The sequence below is a fragment of the Schistocerca gregaria genome, chromosome 3 (genome assembly GCF_023897955.1).
Source record: "Schistocerca gregaria isolate iqSchGreg1 chromosome 3, iqSchGreg1.2, whole genome shotgun sequence".
NCBI classification, from domain to species: Eukaryota; Metazoa; Arthropoda; class Insecta; order Orthoptera; family Acrididae; genus Schistocerca; species Schistocerca gregaria.
The window spans coordinates 770697961-770724876 of record NC_064922.1 but is presented as its reverse complement, the minus strand read 5'-3'; positions in this window follow the sequence as shown (position 1 = coordinate 770724876).

The following is a 26916-nucleotide window of genomic DNA, read 5'->3' as shown; positions in this document are numbered from 1 at the left end:
GCCAAGATAGATACGAAGCCCACACCTACTACAGTAGTACAAGTTTATATGCCAACTAGGTCTGCAGATGACGAAGAAACTGAAGAAATGTATGATGAAATAAAAGAAATTATTCAGATAGTGAAGGGAGATGAAAATTTAATAGTCATGGGTGACTGGAATTCGAGTGTAGGAAAAGGGAGAGAAGGAAACGTAGAAGATGGATATGGATTGTGGCTAAGAAATGAAAGAGGAGGCCGCCTGGTAGAATTTTGCACAGAGCACAACTTAATCATAGCTAACACTTGGTTTAAGAATCATGAAAGAAGGTTGTATACATGGAAGAACCCTGGAGATACTAAAAGGTATCAGATAGATTATATAATGGTAAGACAGAGATTTAGGAACCAGTTTTTAAATTGTAAGACATTTACATTGGCAGATGTACACTCTGACCACAATCTATTGGTTATGAACTGTAGATTAAAACTGAAGAACTGCAAAAAGGTGGGAATTTAAGGAGATGGGACCTGGACAAACTGACTAAACCAGAGGTTGTACAGAGTTTCAGGGAGAGCATAAGGAAACAATTGACAGGAATGGGGGAAAGAAATACAGTAAAAGAAGAATGGGTACCTTTGAGGGATGAAGTAGTGAAGGCAGCGGAGGATCAAGTAGGTAAAAAGACGAGGGCTAGTAGAAATCCTTGGGTAACAGAAGAAATATTGAATTTAATTGATGAAAGGAGAAAATATAAAAATGCAAGAAATGAAGCAGGAAAAAGGAATACAAGCGTCTCAAAAATGAGATCGACAGGAAATGCAAAATGGCTAAGCAGGGATGGCTAGAGGACAAATGTAAGAATGTAGAGGCTTATCTCACTAGAGGTAAGATAGATACTGCCTACAGGAAAATTAAAGAGACCTTTGGAGATAAGAGAACCACTTGTATGAACATCAAGAGCTCAGATGGAAACCCAGTTCTAAGCAAAGAAGGAGTATATAGAGGGTCTATACAAGAGCGATGTACTTGAGGACAATATTATGGAAATGAAAGAGGACGTAGATGAACATGAAATGGGAGATACGATACTGCGTGAAGAGTTTGACAGAGCACTGAAAGATCTGAGTCGAAACAAGGCCCCAGGAGTAGACAACATTCCATTGGAACTACTGACGGCCTTGGGAGAGCCAGTCCTGACAAGACTATACCATCTGGTGAGCAAGATGTATGAAACAGGCGAAATACCCTCAGGCGTCAAGAAGAATATAATACTTCCAATTCCAAAGAAAGCAGGTGTTGACAGATGTGAAAATTACAGGACTATCAGTTTAATAAGCCACAGCTGCAAAATACTAACATGAATTCTTTACAGACGAATGGAAAAGCTAATAGAAGCCGACCTCGGGGAAGATCAGTTTGGGTTCCGTAGAAATACTGGAAGACGTGAGGCAATACTGACTTTACGACTTATCTTAGAAGAAAGATTAAGGAAAGGCAAACCTACGTTTCTAGCATTTGCAGACTCAGAGAAAACTTTTGGCAATGTTGATTGGAATACTCTCTTTCAAATTCTAAGGGCGTCATGGGTAAAATAGAGGGAGCGAAAGGCTATTTACAATTTGTACAGAAATCAGATGGCAGTTATAAGAGTCGAGGGGCATGAAAGGGAAGCAGTGGTTGGGAAGGGAGTAAGACCGGGTTGTAGCCCCTCCTCGATGTTATTCAATCTGTATATTGAGCAAGCAGTAAAGGAAACAAAAGAAAAATTCGGAGTAGGTATTAAAATCCATGGAGAAGAAATAAAAACTTTGAGGTTCGCCGATGACATTGTAATTCTGTCAGAGACAGCAAAGGACTTGGAAGAGCAGTTGAATGGAATGGACAGTGTCTTGAGAGGAGTATATAAGATGAACATCTTCAAAAGCAAAACGAGAATAACGGAATGTAGTCGAATTAAGTCGGGTGATGCTGAGGGAATTAGATTAGGAAATGAGACACTTAAAGTAGTAAAGGAATTTTGCTATTTGGGGAGCAAAATAACTGACGATGGTCGAAGTAGAGAGGATATAAAATGTAGACTGGCAATGCCAAGGAAAGCGTTTCTGAAGAAGAAAAATTTGTTAACATCGAGTACAGATTTAAGTGTCAGGAAGTCTTTTCTGAAAGTATTTGTATGGAGTGTAGCCATGTATGGAAGTGAAACATGCACGATAAATAGTTTGGACAAGAAGAGAATACAAGCTTTCGAAATGTGGTGCTACAGAAGAATGCTGAAGATTAGATGGGTAAATTATATAACTAATGAGGAAGTATTGAATAGGATTGGGGAGAAGAGAAGTTTGTGGCACAACTTGACCAGAAGAAGGGATCGGTTGGTAGGACATGTTCTGAGGCATCAAGGGATCACCAATTTAGTATTGGAGGGCAGTGTGGAGGGTAAAAATCGTAGAGGGAGACCAAGAGATGAATACACTTAGCAGATTCAGAAGGATGTAGGTTGCAGTAGGTACTGGGAGATGAAGAAGCTTGCATAGGATAGAGTAGCATGGAGAGCTGCATCAAACCAGTCTCAGGACTGAAGACCACAATAACAGCAAGTTATAGGGGACTTATGACCTCAAAAGTTAAGTCCCATAGTGCTCAGAGTCATTTGAACCATTACGGTTTCGTTTGGAAGCGTATTTACAGCTAGTTTTCTTCCGCGCCACACTTTTAACCAAACATATCGTCGGGAATTCAGTTCCTAGTAACATCCGGTTTTACTCATTATGTGCTGACAAATATTTCTCACAATGAAGAATGAACATTGTAGATAATATTGTTTCATAAATTATATCTAAAATGTTAGACTGAGATAATACCAATTATTTCCGATGACAGTGAACTTGTAGGATGGTTACTGAAAATATGCAACATGTGGAGAACAGTTTATTTACTCATTTTTTACATTCATGATTTTTTTACTTTAAATGTGTAAGAATGACTTCATGAAGGTGGCATAGTTCCACGGCAGACGAAGTTCTGGCTGACCATGTAATCAACTGGTGGAACACAGGTGCAACAGGTAGGATAGACTGTTTCTCTGTGCTTGAAGAAGCATTTCATGGAAGTCATGTAACGGACTCTGGTACTAAAGTGTATGTTTGTATGCTTGACCCTTCCTCTGGGAAATGTCATCCTCCTGAGCGCATATGTTTACTAATAGCCGTTGGCGTTACTTATTTCCTGAAGACGAATGAGAAGCCGTAGCGTTCTGTCCGTGGTTTCCTTTGTAAATGAGCCTCACTCTCCTAAAATTCTTCCACAAACCGAAGTCGACCACTCGTTTACCCTCCCACAATCCACACATGCTCGTTCCATTTCATATCGCTTTGCAACGTTAAGCACATCGATGTGACTGTGTCAAGTAGTACACTACTAATGCTGCATACCAAGGAATTATTTTTCCTACTCATCTACATTAACTTAAATTTTTCTACATTTACAGCAACCTACGATCCATCACACAAACTAGAAATCTAAGTCATCTTGTATCATCCTACAATCATTCAAAGACGACAGCTTTCCGTACACCACAGCGTCATCAGCAAACAGCTATGGACTGCTGCTCCTTCTGTCCGTCAGGGTTAAGCTTGATAAAACAATTTGTCACTTAAAGGGCTACGAGGAACGGTATGCACTGACAACTTCGTTGTGAGAAAGACATAACAGACCGAAATGGCGATCGACGTGAGAAAATACATTTCAATACAGTTCCCCGGTACTACTCAGATGATTTAACACTGGAACCCCGATAATGAGAACCTTGAATCTCCAAAGGCACTACTCTCTCATGTGAACATTCTTGTGAAGTGTACTGAATATTACTAACCTGTAACGGATGAAAATAACCAACGCTACCTCAGTTCTTAAAAATATTAAATAACTATGCCAATAGCATAAATATCAACAACATATCCACAATGCTAGCTCAAGTAGCTTGTAGTTATTGGAAACGCTTCCTGGGTTTACATCCTTCTACTGTGCTGCTCTTATACTCCACAACCGGACACCACACGGATGCGTTGTTGACACACTTCCCTTCCTGTGGTTATCAACTGGCTGAGTACAGGATCGTCTCTGGAAACCTCGTTCTGCACCTTATACTGTCTTCTTCACACCTACTTGTTTATTATGAAGTTAAGACTTAAGTGTTTGGCAGGGGCTTCATGTAATATTTTCGAGAAGCATCTGGGAGAGACAAACACCTAAATATATCCGTGCATACTCTGATTTATCTTATTTTACCAAGTGGTCATTTCTCCCTATGTATGTTGGAGTTAACACGTTATTATGGTATCTTCGGAGGCTAACGTTTATCATTGAAATTTCAGGAAAAGTTCTCTCCGCTGTGAAAAACACCTTTGTGTTAATGATTGCCACCCCAAGTCGCTTATCATATCTGCCACACTCTTTCCCATTTTTCGTGGTAATATAAAACAAGCTACCGTTCTTAGAACTTTTTCGAAGTCATCCGCCAATCCTAGTTGGTAAGGGTCCCATACCGTGCAGTACTACCCCAGAAGAGGACAGACAAGCATAATGTAGGTAGTCTCTTAGGTTATTTGTTGCGCCTTCTGTCTTTCCAATAAAACGCAACGTTTACTTCGTCTCCCTCACAATGTTTTCTGTTTGATCGTTCCAGTTATAGAATTTCCCCTTACTATTCATCGATGTTTATTGTAAGTTCAATTTTATTGCATATCAGTGACCGGCACTATTAACACAGTATTTGTAGAGAGAAGTTAGAAGGTAGACTTTATAACGAGTGAAGTTTACTTATTCTGCAGTTGACATCAGCGCCTAGACATCTTCTGGAGTTCGCAACTTTTCTGTAAGTAGAAACCTATCTTGCATATCTTACACTGAGATGACTGCAGTAATGCTCCTTGATTTTTATGTATCCACTTTTTATTTCCTCTTCTTGGATATCACAATGTTATTACAAAAACAGTGTGCATAGTAGTTCTTTGTTGTCTGCATAGCAAAGAGTCTCATGAATTGAACTTCAGGACGATCGGAATAGTAGTGAAGAACTATCTCTGTCTAGCGACAGACTTGCAGTGAACATCTATTACGTTTTGTCCTGGAAGCATCCAAAACATTCGATGACTCATATTAATTCTGTTCATATTTCTGCTTTTAATATTTAACACAATTCAGAATTAGTCGTTGTTTTTCGCAGATGTAAATTCTTTGAAAATATTATTGAAAAAAAATGTTTGCGAAAATAAAAAAAAAATTGAATATGTTTCAAAAATTTTGATATTAATCCACGTCATAAATTCAACATAATATAGGTGATTAATTAAACAAATATAAGTCGCAACTCTTTATAAATGACGTTATATTTATTTTACAAAACCAAATGCAGAATAAGAACGTAGTTTTTACATTTTGTTGCTACATTTATAGAAAGATTAAATCTCGTAGCAATAACCTGGTAAGGTGTAAAAATGTTGACATATATTCGACTAACTTTAAGCCCGGCAGAACGTCGTCATATTACTACAGCATTCTGTAAATATCCCAAAAACATTAATCAGAAACTATATATCCGAAAACAGATATAACCATGGTTGAAAATGAAGCGATTTCTAAAATTTCAGCAATTTGAAGAAGTTAAACAAGATCTTACTTTATTACACAATCTAAGTTGTTCGTAAATGTAGTGGTGGTGGTTGTTGGGATGTTTAAGGGGGGACTAAACAGCTAAGGTCATCACTCCCCCGTAAATGGAGTCCCTAAGCCCTAGTTGAACGAAAACCTTTAAATTTGTAGATTTGTTGTTGCTGTTGCTGCTTTCAGTTCTAAGACTGATTTTGTGCAGCCCTCCACCCTAGCCTATCCCCTGCAAGTCTGTTCTTCTCCGAATAACTACCGCAACCCACATCTATTTGAATCTACTCACGGTATTCATTCCGTGGTCTATCTCTACAATTTTTATTCCCCATACTTCCCTCCATTATCATACCGAAGATTCCTTGATGGTTTTGGTTGGGTCCTATCAACCGATCTCTTCGTTTAGTTGTGTCACAAATTTCTTTTTCCCCAGTTGTATTCAGTACCTCCTCATTAGCTGCTTACCATATCTAACGTTCATCATTTTCCTGTAGCCACCCATTTCAAAATTTTCTGTTCTTTTCTGGTCTGAAATGCCTGTCCTCCAAGTTTCACGTCCGCACAGGCTACACTCCAAACAATTACCTCCAGAAAAGACTTTCCAACGCTTACACAATTATTGACGTTAAAAAATTCTTATTTTTCAGAAATTTCAGTTATTTCATCGTCCAAACATCAAAACTCATCAACTACTTTGTATCTCATTTCCTAATCTAATTTTCTCATAATCATCTGATTTAATTCGACTAAATTCCATTTCCCTCGTTTTACTTTTGCGCTCACCTTCTAAACATACTTTTCATTACACTACCCGTTCCGTTTATCTGCTCTTTCAATTTCTGTGCTGTCTCTGACAGAATTACAGTGTCATCGGTGAACTGAAACTTTTATTTGTTCTCTCCGAATTTTAATTCCTTTTCCAAATTTGTCTTTGGTTTACTTTACTGCTAACTCAGTGCACAAATTAAATAGCTTTCTTCTCAACCACTGCTCCCCTTCATGTCATTCGACTCTTATATGAAACTTGTCCAGAAACCAGATTGCTCTTATAAGTTTTGCTCCCTGTATTTTGTCTCTCCTACGTCAATAACGTCGAATAGTGTATTCCGATCAACTTTGTTAAAAGCTTTCTGTAAGTTTCTCTTTCTTTGATCTATCTTCTAAGATAATTCATAGGGTGTATATGGCCTCCTGTGTTCCTAAATTTCTTCAGAAATCAAGCCGATCTTCCCTAAGGTCGGGTTCTAAAAGCTGTTCTAGTCTTCTGTAAACAATGCGTGTCAGAATTCTGTTGACCAATAATTATTAAACCAGTGGTTCAGTAACATTCACATTCATACCTGTCAGCAACTGCTTTTTTTCTTCTTTTTTTGTGGGAAGAGAGCAAACTGCGGGGTCATCGGTCTCGTCGGGTCAGGAAGGGAAGTCGGCCGTACCCTTTCAAAGGAACCATTCCGGCATTTGCCTGGAGGGATTTAGGGAAACAATGGAAAATCTAAATCTGGATGGTCGGACGCGGGATTGAACCGTCGTCCTCCCGAATGCGAGTCCAGCGTGCTAATCATTGCACCAACTCACTCGGTGCTTTCTTTAAAACTGTATTTATTACATGGTTCTTGAAAGGCTGGCGGTATTTTATTTGCCTCATACATCTTGTACACCAAGTGTCAAAGTTTTCTTATGTATGACTCTCCCAAACAGCTCAGTGATTCTAAGGGACTGTCGACTGCCCCATGGGCGTTTTTGCGACTCAGGTCTTTCAGTTCTCTGTCAAATTCTGCTTGCAGTATCTTACCACCTATCTCGTCTTCGTCCAATTCCTCTACCGTGTCCATAATTTTGCCTTTAAGTTCACTTACCTCGCTAGCCCTTCTTCTATTTGTTCCTCCTTTCAGCTTTCGTTTCTTTGCTTAGTACTGGCTTGCCATCTTGATATTCATACAACTGCTTCTCTTTTCTCCAAAAGCCTCTTTGATCTTCCTATACGCGGCTTCTATCTTTCCGCTAGTTGCACATACTTCTACAGCCTTACATTTGTCCTCTTCCCAATTCTGTTTTGTAGTTCTGCATTTTCTGTCAGTCTCATTTAGCGGCTTCTCTTTTCCGTTCCACAGTCTGTAAGGCTTCGAGTTACCAGACGCGTGGCTACTCGCTAGTCACTGTGTCCCTTCATGGAAGTGTCACAGCTTGACGGTCGCGTCATAAGTTCCCCGCTAAACGTTGTAGAGCTTAGACAGGTAAGAAACCATGACACGCTAATTCATGTTAGAACATAGATCATGTTCTGAAAGGTTGGTTTGGCACGGCACAAACAACACCAATGATGCACAGTGTTTTGCGACTGTGTTCGACGATGTCTGTAATCTCCCTACAAAATGAATGCCATTTTCTCAAAAAGCTGCTGTCGGTTCTGAATGTGTATGTAGAACATCCAGACATATTCTTTGTGTCCCAATTGATAAAATTGTGAAATATATTCGCCCATGAAGCGAAGTTTCTATGATCTAGCACTGTAGTCAGTGTACAAGGATGTGCTGAAAAGTAATTCCTCCCAATTTTTATGTGAAAACCCAACCCTTAAAGCTTTCTAAATAAAAAAAGAACATTATTAACGTTCTACGTATTTACTCTTCGTGACTACACATTTACAGCTTTGTAACGTAACTATGTCGGTGCCTGAGAAACAGCATTCTGTAATAAAGTTTCAAATTCGAAGAGTTCGTCCACACATTCAGCAGCCTCTCCTTCAACACGACAATGCCAGGCCACACACGAGCGAGCCGGCCGAAGTGGCCGAGCGGTTCTAGGCGTTACAGTCTGGAGCCGCGCGACCGCTACGGTCGCAGGTTCTAATCCTGCCTCGGGCATTGATGTGTGTGATATCCTTAGGTTAGTTAGGTTTAAGTATTTCTAAGTTATAGGGGGCTGGTGACCACAGATGTTAAGTCCCATAGAGCTGAGAGCCATTTGAACACACGAGCGCTGCGACATCTGCAGCAACCTGAAACATTAGGTTCACTGTCATCGATCATCGTCCATATAGTACAGACTTGGCCGCATCTGATTGTGATCTGTTTCCAAAATTTAAGAGAAACTTCGAGGACTTCACTTGACTGTGATGAAGCGGAGTATGCAGAGGTGAGGCTATCTCTCCGTCAACGAAGTCAAACATTCTATAGTGTCGGTACCAACAAATTGGTCTCAGTTTGGGAGACGCGTGTTCGCCTCCGGGGAGACTACGTTGCCAAACAAATTTGTCGATAGGAAGAATAAAGATGTAGATTTTTAATAACGTTTGTTTTATTTAAACAGCTTAAACATCCCGACATTTGCCTGAAACTATTTAGGGAAATCACGGAAAACTTAACACAGGATGGCTGGAGACGGGATTGAACCGTCGTCCTCCCGAATGCGAGTCCAGAGTGCTAAAATTTTAACACGGAAAGGAGTGTAGTGCTCGACTATAAAACCATTCTGGTAATATTCCCACTGAAATAAAATGTCTGAAACACAGAGGAAGTGTTTTCAAATCTAGATACATGTAGTTTGTCGTTAACAACTCTTACTTCTTTTCTACAGAGGAACTGTTGAATAGAAATAATTTGACAAAATCAGACCTACGAATGGCCATCATACAGCCATATATAGAGGGGTCCAAAAAATGTATCCACTGTTTAAAAGTGCATAACTGGCAAACTAGTTGACGGAGTTGTCTCATCTTTGGTAGTGTAATAGTCTGTCACACAAGCGTTGTATTGTGTCGTTTTGTTTTGTCAGATGACAGTCGCCAGATAGTCAGTGCTTTGTTCTTGCACCTAGTTACTCGAGTAAACATGGCTGGCGCAAGCCTTACATTCGATGAAAGGAAGTCAATTGTGAAGTGGTATTTCAAGTACAACAACATTAATGAGGTTCAACGGCCATGGCAAAATGATTATCAAACAGAGCCACCGACACATTTAACTAATCGTCGCATGCGAGACTAATTTGAAGCCGAAGGCTGTGTTAAAGATGTACACATACAACGATCTGGACGACCAGCTAACTCCCGTCGTGTGTTACAACAATTCACTCCCTCACCACAGAAGTCTGTGAGACAGTGTGCCCGTGAAACTGGAGTGAGTCGCTCAAGTGTTCGGCGAATTTTGATGACAGCAAAGTGGAAGTGCTACATCCCACAATTGCTACACGCAGCGAACGAGGACGACTCAGATCGTAGAATGGAGTACTGCGAGTGGTTTACTAACATGGTGCGCAACGATGAATAGTTTGCAGAGATGATTGTGTTGTCTGATGAGGCACAGTTCAAACTCAATGGTACGGTAAATCGCCACAATTGCATCTACTGGCCCGCCAAAAATCCGAACGTGCATGTAGACAAAGCCGTGAATTTGCCAGGAGTAAATGTGTGGTGTGGGTAGTCTTACCGGCACTTGATTGAGCCATTCTTCTTTGACGGCACAGTTACCTGTGAGGTGTACCTTCAGAAGCTTCAGACATCCATTTTACCTGCCATCCGAGACTTGCATGGAGACGGAAGAGTTTACTTTCAACAAGATGGTGCACCAGCCCACTACCAAAATCGTGTTTGGACGTATCTCGACGAAAATCTACCAGGGAGATGGATAGGCCGTAGAGGTGCTGTGGACCATCCCCCACGTTCCCCAGACCTAGCTCCTCTCGACTTTTACCTGTGCGGAACACTAAAGATTGTCGTTTATCGACAAAAACCACGCACATTGGGTGAACTTCGAGAATCCATGGTACATTCATGTGCAAATATCCAACTGAACAAGTTACAGTCAGTAGTTCGTGCTGCAGTTCGGCGGCATCGTTTGTGTGTGGATGTTAATGGTGACCATTTCGAACACCTACAGTCATATCTTCAAGTTGGAATTTAAGCTACACTTTCACCAAAAATGAGATAAATCCGTCAATTAGTTTGAAAGTTATGGACTTTTAAACAGTGGATACATTTTTTGGACCCCTCTGTATTTATATCTCCACAACCGTTTATTCTGCTCGCACGTTTCAAGTTATAACGTTTATCGTGAATTTGATCTACGGAACATGGAAGTAATTGACTAAGATGAAATCATCACGAAACTTGCCATAAATAAAACTATACAGGGTGAATCACCTGAAACTTGCGCCGCAAATATTGTGAAAATAGAAAGTGCTACTGATGTGCGGTTTTGCACTGAATCAATTGGTAGTCACAGTTTCGTACTGTTAGCCAACAAACAGAGTGTAATAATACTTAGAAATTATATTTCTGTGCAAGCATATACTTCTTTAAAAGGAAAATAATGGTTATTGACATTGACAAACTAAAAGCAGGGTAAATTACAATATCAGTGGTGTTTGTTTCAAGATCCTAGTTTGAGTCGTTTACGAGGTACTGTACGTTGAAAAGTTTCCACGCAGACACTTGTTAGTGCCACTCAGTCTGCGTAGTTGCATGGTACGATTTTGTTACGTTATCTCACAGTCTGCCTGTGTGTTCCTTGAGAGCACTCCGACTTGCTATTCAGTCAGCGTGTGACAGTCGCGAGCGGACGGTGGGATGTATGGGATGTACTAAAGCAGAAAAAGCCGACAAGCTCATCGTGCATGGACAGTGTAGGAAGAATACAGTTCGTTCTTGTAGGGTTTGTGCGGTAATTTATCCCAATAGACTATCTCAGCAGTTATTTATCAACCTCTTCGAGCAGTTATGTGAAAGTAGTAGTGTGGCACATAGACAACGAAACCGAAGGAAACAAATGGTGGCACTAGAGGAGGAAATAATGACCTTGCTGCTGATGCAGTTAATCCACACGTTAGCTGTCGCACGAGAAAGCGGCATGACCCAGGCAAGTGTTCCACGCATCCCTATCACATCTCTCACCATCCAGAGCTCCATGGAAACGATTATGAGAATCATGTTAACTTTTGTACATGGAAATTAAGACAGGATACTCCAGATATACCATGTATATTGTTCAGTGAGGAGGCCAAACTTATCAAGCGCGGCCAAGTAAACCGCCGAAACATGCGCTATTGGTCGCCGTTGGCTTCGTAAAGTGGAACGTCATCGTCCGTGGAGTGTAAATGTGTGGTGTTGGATAGTGAACCATCAGCTCATAGGTCCATTTTTCATAGACGGGACACGGAACGCGCATGACTATCGCAGCATCCTAACAGTCCATCTTCCACGTGTGCTACAAGACTACTGGGAACCTTGATGGCTGTCCAGCCCACAGGTGCGAATTACTACAGTATGTCTTCACGGATTGTTTCCAAGTCGTTGGATTGGACGCAGAGAACTGTATCTTGGTTGGCCCGTTTCCCGGATTTGGCACCAGTAGGCTTCTTTCTGTGGGGAGAGCTGAAAGACGCTATCTACAAGGACATACCAAATACACCGATGATATGCAACGACGTAATATTGAGCCTCCTCGAACATCGCCGCTGAAATGCTAGCAAGTGCGTAGCAGTCGTTCCATGTCAGACTGGCAGCGTGTGCTGCCGGTGGTCATTTTCAACACAACCAACGATCAATTTTCTCGTTACTGGTCAGAGTCCACATAATTGGTGTGTGAATTGTACTGTTCTTTAGAGTGTGCTACCACAGACATTGTGCAAGTGCCGATGTGGGGATTTCTCAAAATACAATAATTCATAAACGGCTCGTACTAGAATCCTGCAGCAAACACCACTGACATTCTAATTCATCCTACTTCTAGCTTGTTAATGTCAGTAGACACTGTTCCACTTAAAAAGTGCATGTCTGCAAAAAAATACACTGCTTAAGTATTATTACAATCTGTTTATTGGCTAACAACGAGCCCCTCATAATCAACCCATGCTGTGATAACCGCACATCAATAACACTTTCCATTTCTGTAATATCTGCGGTGCAAGTTCTAGATGATGCACCTTGTATAAAAAGTAACTGGTTGCAGTGTTCCTTCATTCTTGAAAATGGTTAATGACAGATTCATAACGTTCTCAAGCGACGTTAACGTGAAAGGGGCGAGAAAAGATCAGTTCTGCTAGTGGGTAGTTTTGATAAATGATAGATATTGAATTCCAAAGAAGAATTTACAGTCGGTCACATTTATCGGTACTGACATCTATAACTTCGCAAACCTTTTTGTGCTCACGTCGTTAAAATTGCATATTTCTTTGTATATTGCCACTGAGAAGAAAGCAATCTTTTAATTAGATGATCGACAGCAAGAGCCAGAGCCTCCCTCCCCCCCCCCCCCCCCCAAAAAAAAAAAAAACCGCCGGCACGCTTACTGTTCTAGGAACCCCCATGTTTGAACACTACTCCTGACTACTAGAATGAAATACAATGCCATCGCCTACACTAACTCTGCAGGTGTAATGGTTAAGAGAAACAAAAGAAGAATTTCTTACACAACTAAAGGTTAAGACAAAAGTAGTGTTACACAAGGCCTTAAAAGATAAACAATGAAAGAATACTCGTTATAACCACACTGAAAGACATTCTCGAGGATGTAAGGAGGGAATAGCTAGGACATGGTTGCTGAAATCAGTTGACCAAGAATTTTCTTTCAACAAGGCGAAATAATTCATTCAACTATAGACAGATGTAAAGGTAACCGATGAGGCGGAAATCATGAACATGACCTGAAGTTTCACTATCAAGATAGTCAGCAATTTGAACCACAAATAGCATTGTTCGTTAACAGCTCCCCGCTGCACAACGTCTGTGGTGACGATTGACACAGGAAACCTTGAGGCAACGCGATTTACATGTCAGCAACCTCCAGCAGTGTTTACAAACCCATTGACGCAAAGTTTGTTTTCAGCGACGCTGTGATGGAAACCAGTTGGGCACGAAGAACAAGCCCTCGGCACGATCGCCGATGTTGGCAACTTCTTACAGCATGAAGTCTAAAGGTACGGTGAAGCACACTTACATTAGGTAATATATAGGAAAAACAATTTTTCTGAAAACAGATCTCTACACGGAATATTTATTGTGATTACGCTCTATATGACAAAATATTAAGCCCGCTTGCTAGCGTAAATTTTGGAAACCAGAGACTACCGCGACTGGTATACCTGAAACCTTACCAGAATACATCCTGACGTTTGATGATATGTCAGTTAATATTATTTTTTTAAGTAAGAGTATTGCAGTTTAATAGAGTTTTACATCAGACGTGTTCCGCTTTCATTTACAATGTATTATCGGTGGTGACTGATAATTATTACTCTTTCTATACGTTATGAAGGCAATGTGGCCACGCGGGATTAGCTGAGCGGTCTAGGGCGCTGCAGTCATGGATTGTGCGGCTGATCCCGGCGGAGGTTCGAGTCCTCCCTCGGGCATGGGTGTGTGTGTGTGTGTGTGTGTGTGTTTGTCCTTAGGATAATTTAGGTAAAGTAGTGTGTAAGCTCAGGGACTGATGGCCTTAGCAGTTAAGTCCCATAAGATTTCACACACATTTGAACATTTTTTTGACAAAGTGTTTTTCTCCCGGCAGCAGAGAGTGTAGTCGGAAAAACTTGGTTACTCTCCCACAAATTGACATTTTTCAGCCTTTTAGGAACTTGCTTTTTATTTTGCTGCGTGTGCGTCCTTCACACTTCCGTTACTTTCACTGTAGTATTCGAAGAAACTTTTCATTCGGCCCTGTGTTTTTGTGAATTCTTTTGTTTTTCGTGTGGTTCGCGAGGTTGACAACATTACTATTCACACCAAAAACTAAAGTGCACAGGAAAATACAGTGGCGGATTTCAAACGAGATGAATCTGCAGGCAAATTTCTATGAAGACGATTTGTATGGTGTTTAATAAAAGCGAAAAGAATAGAAGTGCATAGAAAGCAAATGGAGCGACAGGAAAAGCAAGTTCCTTAAAGGCCGAAAAATGGCGATGACTGGAAGTGAAACCCGTGGGCTTAATACATATAAAAATGTGTAATAAATACCAAACACCACTGATGATGCTTCCAAAAGAAGCCAAACATAACCAGCGAAAACTCTATTGAATCATACCTTGCTTAAGACCGAAAAAAACTAATAATAATTGATTTATAACAGCTACTGCGGAAGGTGGCCATCCACCTACTAATGGTAGCCGCTCATTAAATTGCTGGAGGGTTAGAGGCAGCCAAAGAAAAAGGGACAGGCGGTATCAGTCCATGTAAATCCAATTTGCTGATAGAAGTCCTTTCCACCAGACGAAATTCATTTCGCTTTTTTTGGAGCACGTTTCGTCTCAGGCGAGAAGTAGTGAATCCAGGTATCATCCACAATAACAAATAAGCAGCCAGAATCACATTAATTCTTTAAAAGCTATCCAAACCGCTTAGAGATTTGTTTACGCGTTGGGTTTTGGTCAACACTGAATAATCGTGGCATATTTTGTAAAAAGCTTCTCACAGACAATTCTTCAAGTAAAATGTAGTCTTTGTTTTAACATGGTTCTGGAGTCAGCTACTTCACACACCTTTCATCACCGATTGTCGGCTTATTCTAGAATTGGTTTGAAACATTCTTCAAATGGATAATATTCAAGAGAAGTACCACACGTTTGAATTGAACTGTTGAAAAGGAAGGAGCAGGATGCTTACAAGTCTCCACCAACTTTGTGTGCGTTTCCATTAACGACGAACGGCCCAAAACAAATAATTTTAAATTTATCCATTTGAAGAAAATACACACAATATGACGACTGCTTTTATCATAAATCTTCTGACTTGCCTGATGCAGCCCGCGATGAATTCCTCTCTTCTGCCAATATTTTCATCTCAGAGTACCATTTACAATCTACATCCTCAGTTATTTGCTTTTTTTTACCTTCCACAGCTCCGTTCCAGTGTAGAAAAAGTTATTATTTGTTGTTTTAACATAGGTCCTCTAAATCCCGTTAGTTCTTCTTGTCAGTGTTTTCCGTATATCCATGTCCTCGTCGATTCTGCGGAAAACATCCTCATTCCTTAAGTTGTAAGTCCACCTAATTTTCAGCATTCGTCTGTAGCACCAAATCTCAAATGCTTCGAGTCTCTTCTTTTCAGTGCCGCAAACGTACATTCTCAGAAATTTCTTCCTCGAATTAAGGCCTATGTTTGATACTAGCAGACTTCTTTCGGCCAGGACTGATTTAGAGACCTGCATTAAGAAAACCATCCCTCCGATTAAGTTAACGCATAGCTTAGGTTATTATGCGACATTTGCTAACAAGAAAAACAAAATTTCATTTCTGTGATCGCCAAATTCCTTTGAAATCAAACTGTCTGGCTCCTTGAAAATTTGGAGTCTTATAATAGGCTCTGAATGGGAACAGCATAGAGTCTTCCACTCGTCATGTGACATGATCCCACGCGCTGACTCGACGTACAATCAAGTGATTCAACACCTAACTTCTATTGACAGCCAAAGATGTATCGGTCTATGAAGGTGTCTGCACATTGCTCGACAGGACGGTGGTTTATCGGTGGTGCTGGATTCTTGAATCACAAGTGTTGTGGCTTAGCAAAATACACTCGCTGGCACAACTGTGGCCCTGTAGTCTGCTCCAGGAGGAGACTGAGTGTAGCTATAACACATAAGATATTAGCACACTTTGTTACAATATAGATATGAAGATTTACTTAACTTCATACAATCCAACATTAATGTTATGAAAAAGACATTTAATACACTCCTGGAAATTGAAATAAGAACACCGTGAATTCATTGTCCCAGGAAGGGGAAACTTGATTGACACATTCCTGGGGTCAGATACATCACATGATCACACTGACAGAACCACAGGCACATACACACAGGCAACAGAGCATGCACAATGTCGGCACTAGTACAGTGTATCTCCACCTTTCGCAGCAATGCAGGCTGCTATCCTCCCATGGAGACGATCGTAGAGATGCTGGATGTAGTCCTGTGGAACGGCTTGCCATGCCATTTCCACCTGGCGCCTCAGTTGGACCAGCGTTCGTGCTGGACGTGCAGACCTCGTCAGACGACGCTTCATCCAGTCCCAAACTTGCTCAATGGGGGACATATCCGGAGATCTTGCTGGCCAGGGTAGTTAACTTACACCTTCTAGAGCACGTTGAGTGGCACGGGATACATGCGGACTTGCATTGTCCTGTTGGAACAGTAAGTTCCCTTGCCGGTCTAGGAATGGTAGAACGATGGGTTCGATGACGGTTTGGATGTACCGTGCACTATTCAGTGTCCCCTCGACGATCACCACAGGTGTACGGCCAGTGTAGGAGATCGCTCCCCACACCATGATGCCGGGTGTTGGCCCTGTGTGCCTCGGTCGTATGCAGTCCTGATTGTGGCGCTCACCTGCACGGCGCCAAACACGCATACGACCATCATTGGCACCAAGGCAGAAGCGACTCTCATCGCTGAAGACGACACGTCTCCATTCGTCCCTCCATTCACGCCTGTCGCGACACCACTGGAGGCGGGCTGCACGATGTTGGGGCGCGAGCGGAAGACGGCCTAACGGTGTGCGGGACCGTAGCCCAGCTTCATGGAGACGGTTGCGAATGGTCCTCGCCGATACCCCAGGAGCAACAGTGTCCCTAATTTGCTGGGAAGTGGCGGTGCGGTCCCCTACGGCACTGCGTAGGATCCTACGGTCTTGGCGTGCATCCGTGCGTCGCTGCGGTCCGATCCCAGGTCGACGGGCACGTGCACCTTCCGCCGACCACTGGCGACAACATCGATGTACTGTGGAGACCTCACGCCCCACGTGTTGAGCAATTCGGCGGTACGTTCACCCGGCCTCCCGCATGCCCACTATACGCCCTCGCTCAAAGTCCGTCATCTGCACATACGGTTGACGTCCACGCTGTCGCGGCATGCTACCAGTGTTAAAGACTGCGTTGGAGCTCCGTATGCCACGGCAAACTGGCTGACACTGACGGCGGCGGTGCACAAATGCTGCGCAGCTAGCGCCATTCGACGGCCAACACCGCGGTTCCTGGTGTGTCCGCTGTGCCGTGCGTGTGATAATTGCTTGTACAGCCCTCTCGCAGTGTCCGGAGCAAGTATGGTGGGTCTGACACACCGGTGTCAATGTGTTCTTTTTTCCATTTCCAGGAGTGTATATTGGTGGTCTATCTAAGATTATGCTTGTAACGTTCCCTCTTCACTAATCGGCTACTGTGGAAATTTGACCGTGTTTCGAGTGTGCCCAAAGGAAATGATAACATTTTCAATAAAGCTATCGTTTCTGAAGAAATTTGACACCGATAGGAGGGAGGAAGTGTAGAGCAAACTGTTCCGAAAAATAACTTATTTCTCTCCTACTACTCAACTGCTAATATACTTTATGTTGTCTTGGTTGATAATTTGTGCAATCGCTCACGTAAAGTACTAAAAGAAAAGGGTTACCGCAAGAGTCTACTAGCCACAGAAACTCTTGTGGAATGATTTAAGATTATTAAAATTATGGTCTTCAGTCCAATAGGGCAATGACTCGTCGATAAATTAGCAATGACCTGAGCAGTAGTTGTCTGAAATTGTTGTGTCCTCGTCACCACTGTAGGCTCTTGTACCATAGGAGTCAAGGGAGAGGATTTTGATTGGTGGCTGGTATCCTCTTTCTTCAACACAACTGCACAAATACATCAACAGGGTTCTTTATTTACATTAACAGGAAGCTACTTATCTTTAAGAGAGTCCATGTGTTGTGGTACAAGCTCTTCAAATAAAAGGCCACGTTAGTCCCACTGCTGGTGAAGTACAAGTCCCACTATGCGATCAATGACGGATGCCAAACTGGAGTGTGAGTTCGTGAGACAGTGACTAAACTAGTTGCCGAGCGACTGCGCTATGGCCTGAGTCTGGTCTCTCTGGTCAGCGGCGGCGATCTGAATACTTGCGGTCAAGAGGGCGTTGGCGGCATGTTGTTTGCAAGTCTGTCTTTGGCCTCTCTCCTGCTGAGTGCACTTCATCCGGCGCCTACTATCGATCGTCTTTCTACATCTTTGCCGACCGGTGCGCTAGCGACACCTTATGCCAGCACATTCCTCCCTCCCAAAATGCCACACTGTTGTCGTGTAGGAAATATAGGAAATATGCGACCGACAACAAGGGGGGGGGGGGGGGGGGCGGAGGCAGGACTCTGGACACAGAGATGAGACGGGAGCCATTGCTGTGGAGGATGGCATACTCCTGACCGTACCCCGCCATCTGGCTTGTGAAGCAACAGGAACATCGTCCAGAAAACTGCTGTCAGAAGCCCCCTCTCACATTTCTATCTTACTCTGAGTAATTCGATTTTCCTCTCTAATTGCATGCGGTGAAAAGTTGATATTCCTTCACACGCAGACTACCCACGCAGCGTCTCTCGTCACCCGGAGGGTCTGGTGACAGGCGGGCTCTGCTGATCTTGAAAGGGTTAAGCCGAGAGGTGTGAGGGAGTCGATTGAATGCTTTCCAGACGCCGACATTGTCATAATAGCGGCGGAGACACGCCCGCAGGGGCCTGAAGGAGCGGCTGGGCTAGAGATTCCTTTACCTCGCAGGAACTTAGTGAAAACACTTTCTGGTGGGCTACCAGCGAGGCTTGGGAATGACTTGTGTTCCCAGGCAGTCTGGGCGGGCAAATACCCGCGTTTTCTGCAAAATCTTAACTGTGATTGGCTTGCTCAGGGCATAGCTCCGTGACGTAGCAAAATCGGCGCAGAAATTGGCGCCAAGAATCTCCATTGGTGGAATGGTAGTGCTTCGGCAATAGAGTGGAATTTTCTGCCAGTTTTCGAATTGCTGATTGGAACGTTTAACCACGGCCACTGTCGTGGGGGGCGGGAATGTTCTGTGTTCAGTTTGTATGGGTGCTCTTGTGGTAGTTGGCTCTCGACTTTCGGTAGAAGTAGGTTACAAGACTGAGGTCTCGCTGCTCTGGACAGCCTGCCTCCCGTTAGCTGTCTAATATACTTTCATTTAATTGTAACTGTTTGAAGAAGTTGCTGTAGTTTCGACTTCAACGTAACTTTCCGAGTACAGTTGGCAATTAAGCGTTCTGCATACAAGCAGCCTATGTTGTATGTCTTGGGCAGTTTTGGCTAAAGTTGACTGTATCGGAGTCACTGTGTGACTTCGCTTGTTAAAATCAATCACTGTACCATCAGTGATTGTGTGGCGAGCCTTCTTCGTCGGCCTCAGATTCGCATTTGTATTGATAGGAAGTCTTTAGTCTGGAACGACCAGCCCAGGACAATTTGGTTGGGGCTATACTCGCGACATTATCATCACCACGACGGGACGTCGAAGCAACCAGCCATCGTTTCCGGTACGCCAGATCGTGTCCTTGCAGTTTTGAAGACAGCTTGGTAATGTACGTCCGCAGCACCGGCAGACTAGAGAATTTGCACTGTGATAATCAGAGCTCAGCAGAGCGCGCCTGTTCGTCTTTGCTAACTTTGTTCTGTCTTGGGTGTTCATTGTCTGAGTTCTCACTACCGTAGCAGCAATTAATGTTGAGTTGGCTGGGTGTTTCTCTTAAGATTTGAGTTGCAAGGAATTGGCTCTACATACCACTTCGTCATAAATGTCACAATCTAGTTTATGGACAACTTCACCTTCACAGCATTTATTTGAGTATCCAATTTGATGTATTGTAAATATTTTGTGTGTTTTGTTTATGATTTTGAGTTTATACATAATAAATCAAATTGATATTTTGGACAGAACTTTCATTCTGTTAATCGGTAGAGCAACCCTTTCATTTCTCACTATGTTACTGAAACTTTCATTTACTTAATTAATGTCTATCAAATTAAATTATTGCAGGTGCCAAACTCTTTTCTACTCCACTTGCAGGGTCGATTACAGTCAGTTTGCGTTTCTTCTTAATCCATGTGCAACAGCAAAAGTAGGAGTTAGAAAAGGGGGGGGGGGGGCTTAGAGCATCATTTCCATATGAAGATTCGAGAAGAATTTAGTGTTAAATGCACTGCTAGCCCCGGCACCTCGCAGGGTGGGAGCGTTGCAGGCGAGAAAGAACTGCAGCTTCTGTTCCCATGTGTGGCTGGTGCGAAGCTTGGCAAGCTGTTGTTTAAAAGTGCGTACGAAGCGTTCTGCTTCTCCGTTACATTGGGGGTGAAACGGATCACTTGTTAGATGATGAATTCCATCCCGTTCACAAAATTGTACTTCTGGCAATAAATTTTTGAGGACGACTGTTGGATGGCGCTAAGTGATGTGGTAGAAGCCTTATGCACCTCAAATGGGAACTTGCTAAACGGTTGGATGGTGCTAAGTGATGTTGTGGAAGCCTTAGGCACCGCAAATGGGAACTTGCTAAAAGAGTCTACCACTATGAGCCAATGGGTGTTCCAAAATGGTCCCTTCTTCTCAAGTTCTGCCACAAACTCCTATTCTCCCCAATTCTATTCAATACGTCCTCTCGCCAGCTGAGATGGCCGAGCGGTTCTAGGCGCTCCAGTCTAGAACCGCGCGACCTGCCTCGGGCATGGATGTGTGTAATGTCCTTAGGTTAGTTAGGTTTAAGTAGTTCTAAGTTCTAGGGGACTGATGGCGTCAGAAGTTAAGTCCCATAGTGCTCAGAGCCATTTGAAACAATACGTCCTCATTAGTTATATGATCTACCCATCTAATCTTCAGCATTCTTCTGTAGCACCACATTTCGAAAGCTTCTATTCTCTTCTTGTCCAAACAATCGTAAAACGTAAGTCATCTCAAAAGGCCACCTGTCACCACTGAGTGGGCGTTCAGTTGCAGTATTTAAGTACAAACTCCAAGCCTCATCGTTGATAAACAGGCGACAGCGTGGGTGCATTAAAATCAGAAACTGCTAATTGGAGTAATCTATAAACCTCCAAACGTCGGTGCCATGTCCTCCTTTCAGTCTGCCCTGTCCTCACTCGTGACACAGTATGAACACATAATCATTATGGGCGACACAAACATCGACTTACAGTTAAAATCTCCCTCTGCCGAAAAACTAAGGCGACTGTTCCACTCCAATGATATGAGTTTAACACCGCTGGACCCAACTCATCACACGCCACACAGCCACACAATCATAGATATAATAGCAACAAAGCGACCAGATAAAATAATCCGCGCCAATCAGACATCCGCTCCGGGACTCTCTGCTCATGACGTGATATTTTTAAATTACTCAATGCATACTACCAAAGAAAAATCTCACCTGGTAACCTACAGAAACTTAAAAAATGTTAACCATGACGCTCTTCAAAAGGATTGCTCAGACATCCCTTGGCATGATATAAACGATGAACCGACTTTAGACGAAAAAATTCGGCAATTATGTCGCAAAATTATTGCACTGTATGATAAACATGCTCCTCAACGCACTGTTAAGGTAAAGAGAGCTCCCGCTCCGTGGCTCACCACTGCATTACGTCAGTTAATGAATAAACGTGATGCTGCACATAGGGCCTTCAAGCGTAACCCAACTCCCGAGGCGTACGAAGCTTATAGGAAACTCCGAAACAGAACCAAGCAAAGCGTGAGGAATGCCAAAATCAGACATGCCCGCTCTGTCGTATGCGGCATATCAAAACCTGCTGCACTGTGGAAAAAGCTGCGCAGTTTCGGTATAGGGAAGCGAAGATCTGACGCTGTTTATCAAGCGTCTGCAGAAGAATTAAACGATTTCTTCTCAACAGCTGCAAACTGCCACGCAGCGACAAATTACCAGCCCCAAGATATCAATCTCTCGAGAGACAAGTTTTTCCTAAAACATGTCACTACCGGCACAGTACACAAGGCAATTATGAGAATCTCTTCCGAGGCAGTAGGAAGTGATGGAGTGAGCATTGGCATGATTAAGAACGTCGTAGACACTATTATTCCAGTTATCACAGACATCTTCAACCTGTCTCTTGTCAGTAGTACATATCCTACTGAGTGGAAGCAAAGTTTAATTAAGCCTATACCCAAGACTGACAACCCTAAGTCGCCAGGTGACTACAGGCCGATCAGCATACTACCTGCAATTTCTAAAGCCCTAGAGCACATCGTCCATGAACAACTGACGGATTACCTCAAAACTCATAACATCCATGACGAATATCAGTCAGGCTTTCGAAAGCACCATAGTACAGCAACCGCATTAATCAAAGTAACTGATGACATTAAACATGCTATGGACAGACGCGAAGCTACTATCCTAACACTGCTTGACTTTAGCAAGGGTTTTGACACAGTTGACTTCGATATATTACTAATTAAAATGAAACAGCTGAATTTCTCAAACAGCGCAATACAATGGTTCGACAGCTACCTCAAAAACAGAAGTCAACAAGTCATTTGTGGGTCGGAAAAGTCATCATGGAAAAGCGTGCGCTCTGGAGTTCCCCAAGGCTCCGTCCTTGGTCCACTACTCTTCTCACTGTACATTAATGATATTTCTTCAGTGATTCACTCCTGCAACTACCATCTTTATGCCGACGACATCCAACTGTACATAAGTGCAAGCCCCAAAAACATTGCTGGCGCAGTAGCGAGTATGAACGCAGATGTTTGTTCTGTTTCTCGATGGGCACAGAACCTAGGTCTGAAACTAAACCCCAAGAAATCCCAGGTCATACTTATATCTCATCCAAAGTTAATCAGCCGGTACTTTCGCGAAACAGTCCCTAAAATACTCCTCAATGGTACCCAACTACCATACCAAAAAACAGTAAAAGACCTTGGAATAATCTTGGATGAACACCTAAACTGGGAAGAACAAACAGTCACAGCTTGCCGGAAATCGCTCTCCTCCCTACATGCAATTCAAAAGTTTAGAAAAATATTTCCAACCAATGTTAAACAAAAATTAGTCCAAACACTAGTCTTGCCTAATCTTTACTACTGCGATGTAGTTCAACACGGCACAAATAGTGAAAATTCTAGATGCCTCGAGCTAGTGATGAATGCTTGCGTTAGATACGTGTGCAATATTCGGTTGTATGATCATATCAGTCCTTCATACTCCCAGCTAGGTTGGATACGCCCACATACGGCACGCGATCTCCACACGATGTGCTTACTTCATCGATTTCTTAGCCACTGGTGCCCCAATACTTATCTTCTCACATTAAACACCTATCGTCATTCCACAATCGCAACACCAGATCGGATACGTCTATCATCTTGGCTGTACCTTTACATAACACAAAATCTTTCTCCGTGTCATTCTCCATCTCAGCCATACGACTATGGAACGCGCTCCCCTGTGATCTGCGTCTTATCCAGAACTACTCAACATTCAAGAGGGAACTCAAAGTTTACATATTAGGGACGGTATAACCACCATTCTTGTGCCCCTCCCATCTCTTTCTTTCTCCTCTCCATCACAGCTTCGAATTTTACCGTTCTATTTCTCTTCCTCTAACCTATCTACCTCTTATGTATCTCTTTCACCCCATTCTATCGTCTTATGTCTCTGCTCGATGAGAATAACTCACAAGCTGCAAGAACATAACGAGAAAATTCCCAACTAACAATGGGACTGACATTCATAAAAGAAAAGTATGTTTACTTTTAAGTACATAGTCATTATTATTATTACTATTATTATTATTATTATTATTATTATTATTATTGATTGTTATAATTATTTTTTATTGTTATAATTATCATTATACTACTGTTATAATATCTATTTTTTTCTTTAACATCAATACAGCATAATAGGCTATATGTCCTTAATGTTAAGTAGAAACTGTAACTCGTTCAACCTGAGTATGCCTGGTTAGGTGTAAGAGAGGGCCTGAAGGCCCTAATCTTGCCAGGTAAAATAAATGCATAAATAAATAAATAAATAAATAAATCGCTCAGTTTCCGCACTGCAGCGACTGCACTATTTTGCACGTCCCATGGACATGACTTATATGGTTAACGAAAACCTCTCGACGATTAGCAGCAATCAGTGAATTCCATGTGCACTCTATTGGTATCCTTCGTTTCTGTTTACAAGATTCTCATGAATCCTAATTTCGATAGACTCTTATGACACTGTCACTGTAGCCGGCGGCTCGGTAGAGCACCTTGGTGTTTCGAAAACAAATTTGTGGTCTTTCTTGATGCTGTGTTCTGCTATCGCCGATTTCTCCGTCTTTCCCAGCCGCACAAGCCTGATATATTCCGCGCACGCGCCACCGTCTTCCTCACGAACCAGGGCTGGAATGTTCTGGCAGAGCTGCGAACGTCGCGCCCGTTACCCCAACCATGGCGGCTCACCCCCCACCCTGCCCACTGACCTCACCTAACCTTGGCCAAGAGCCAAAATGAGGGGTTCACCGCTATACAAGTATAGTCTGTCTGTAAACTGAAGAGCGAGCAGCGCTTTTGGTGGGGGAAGTGCCCTTTCCCGGAAGAACCCTGCCACTGGCCTACAGGGCAACCCAAAATCAGTTGCCCGTTACCTGTCACCTATCTAGCGGTGTAGTTCGGCGTGCCGTGATATACGTCGTTTCTGTTCGTGGGATCTTAGTTGCCAATCTCTGTCAGTTGACTTTGAGTACTCATTGATATACAGGGTGATTCAAAAAGAATACCACAACTTTAGGAATTTAAAACTCTGCAACGACAAACGGCAGAGCTAAGCACTTTCTGTCGGCGAATTAAGGGAGCTATAAAGTTTCATTTAGTTGTACATTTGTTCGCTTGAGGCGTTGTTGACTAGGCGTCAGCGTCAGTTGATGCTCAGATGGCGACCGCTCAACAGAAAGCTTTTTGTGTTATTGAGTACGGCAGAAGTGAATCGACGACAGTTGTTCAGCGTGCATTTCGAACGAAGTATGGTGTTAAACCTCCTTATAGGTGTTGTATTAAACGTTGGTATAAACAGTTTACAGAGAATGGGTGTTTGTGCAAAGGGAAAAGTTCTGGACGGCCGAGAACAAGTGATGAAAATGTAGCACGCATCCAGCAAGCATTTGTTCGCAGCCCAGGAAAATCGACTCGCAGAGCTAGCAGAGAGCTGCAAATTCTACAATCAACTGCATGGAGAGTCCTACGAAAAAGGTTAGTTATGAAACCTTATCGTCTGAAATTAGTTCAAGCACTGTCTGCAGCTGATAAGATTAAAAGAATCGATTTATGTGATTTTATCCTTGCTCAAATGGAAACAGATGAATCTCTCGTTTCAAAGATTATGTTTAGTGATGAAGCAACTTTCCACACTAATGGGAAAGTCAACCGTCACAATGTCTGTATATGGGGCACTGAGAATCCGCGGGAAATAACTCAGTATGAACGTGACTCACCTAAGGTGAACGTTTTCTGTGCCATTTCAGCCAATAAAGTTTTTGGTCCCTTTTTCTTCGAAGGTGCTACTGTAACTGAACTACAGTATCTGGAAATGTTAGAGAATTGGCTGTTCCCTCAGCTTGAACAAGAAGCACAACAATTCATATTTCAGCAGGATGGAGCGCCACCACATTGGCACTTATCTGTCCGTAACTACCTGAACGTCAACTACCCGAGGCGATGAATCGGCCGCCAGGCAGCCCGTGACAGAGCACTTCATCACTGCCCTCCAAGAAGCCCTGATCTTACCCCCTGCGATTTTTTCTTATGGGGGTATGTTAAGGATATGGTGTTTTGGCCACCTCTCCCAGCCCCCATTGATGATTTGAAACGAGAAATAACAGCAGCTATCTAAACCGTTACGCGTGATATGCTACAGAGAGTGTGGAACAAGTTGGAGTATCTGGTTGATATTGCTCGAGTGTCTGGAGGGGGCCATATTCAACATGTCTGACTTGTTTTTGGGGGGAAAAAAAAACTTTTTAAATACTCTTTGTAATTATGTATAACAGAAGGTTATATTATGTTTCTTTCATTAAATACACATTTTTAAAGTTGTGGTATTCTTTTTGAATGACCCTGTACTTCAGTATCCGGAAGTGATGGATAATCGCCCTGCATTGCAAGAAAATGTGCAGAATACGAAGGAGATATTTGCGCAGAACGAGCGTTCGATCGTCTCTAACGTAATTACAGCTTCTGTTAAGGAAGCTACATAAAAAGAGCTGTTGGCTAATATTACCAGTCCCAATCAAAGGGCTGCAGTTTATGCAAACGTCAGCCTCGCCAAAATAGGACGCATAAGGAAGGAACTCGAAAACAAGGTGCATGGTTTACTGGAATCGCCGCGAAGAAAAACTAATAATTTAGGTAGGAAACCCATCGTTATAGACAGTTTCACAAAATCGGTCATTCGACAAACGATGGAGGACTTTTACATAAACCAAAAAATAATGCCCACGTTACGGAAATTACTCACTGGCGTGAAACAAAAAATACA